This window comes from Dasypus novemcinctus, chromosome X (genome assembly GCF_030445035.2).
Source record: "Dasypus novemcinctus isolate mDasNov1 chromosome X, mDasNov1.1.hap2, whole genome shotgun sequence".
Lineage (NCBI taxonomy): Eukaryota > Metazoa > Chordata > Mammalia > Cingulata > Dasypodidae > Dasypus > Dasypus novemcinctus.
The window spans coordinates 131,449,432-131,450,200 of record NC_080704.1 but is presented as its reverse complement, the minus strand read 5'-3'; the positions used below and the strand labels follow the sequence as shown (position 1 = coordinate 131,450,200).

The 769-nt window shown below is 34.6% G+C and overlaps 1 non-coding gene across 1 annotated transcript; it reads left to right on the top strand.

Annotated features, from left to right (window-relative positions):
* The first annotated feature begins 311 nt into the window (after positions 1 to 311).
* LOC111758814 (U6 spliceosomal RNA) lies at positions 312 to 418 on the top strand. Its single transcript, XR_002792962.1, has one exon. It is a non-coding gene; the product is annotated as a U6 spliceosomal RNA (small nuclear RNA).
* Positions 419 to 769: the final 351 nt, after the last annotated feature.

Below are 769 nucleotides of genomic sequence, written 5' to 3'. Positions count from 1 at the left end.
ATCAAAAATCTCCAAAAAAAAAAAAAAATCCAGTACAAGATAGCTTCACAGATGAATTCTACCAAGCACTTTGAAAGGAATTAACACCAATACTTTTTAAACTCTTCCAAAAAACTAAAAAGGAAGGATAATTACCCAACACATTTTATGAAGCCAACATCACTCTAATACCAAAGTCAGATAAAGAAACTGCAAGAAAAGGAAATTCCAGTCCAATCTGTAATGAACATAGATGAAATAATTCTCAACAATATACTTGCAAATAGAATCCAATAGCATACCGAAAGACTTATACATCAAAAACAAGTGGAGTGCTCACTTCGGCAGCACATATAATAAAATTGGAACGATACAGAGAAGATTAGCATGGCCCTTGCGCAAGGATGATACGCAAATTCGTGAAGCGTTCCATATTTTTATCTAATAGACATATATAGATCATTACACCCAAACACAGCAGGATATACATTTTTCTCAAGCGCTCATGGAACATTCTCTAAGATAGACAATATGCTAGGCCACAAAGAAAGGCTTAATGAATTCAGAAAGATTGAAATAATACAAAACAATATCTCTGATCACAGTGGCGTGAAGCTGGAAATTTGCAAGGGACAGAGGCCCAGACTTCACACCACGGTTTGGAAATTAAACAGCACACTCTTAGAAAAACAGTGGATCAAAGATGAAATCTCAAAAGAAATCAATGACTACCTTGAATCAAATGATAATGATAACACAACATACCAAAATTTATGGGATGCAGCAAAAG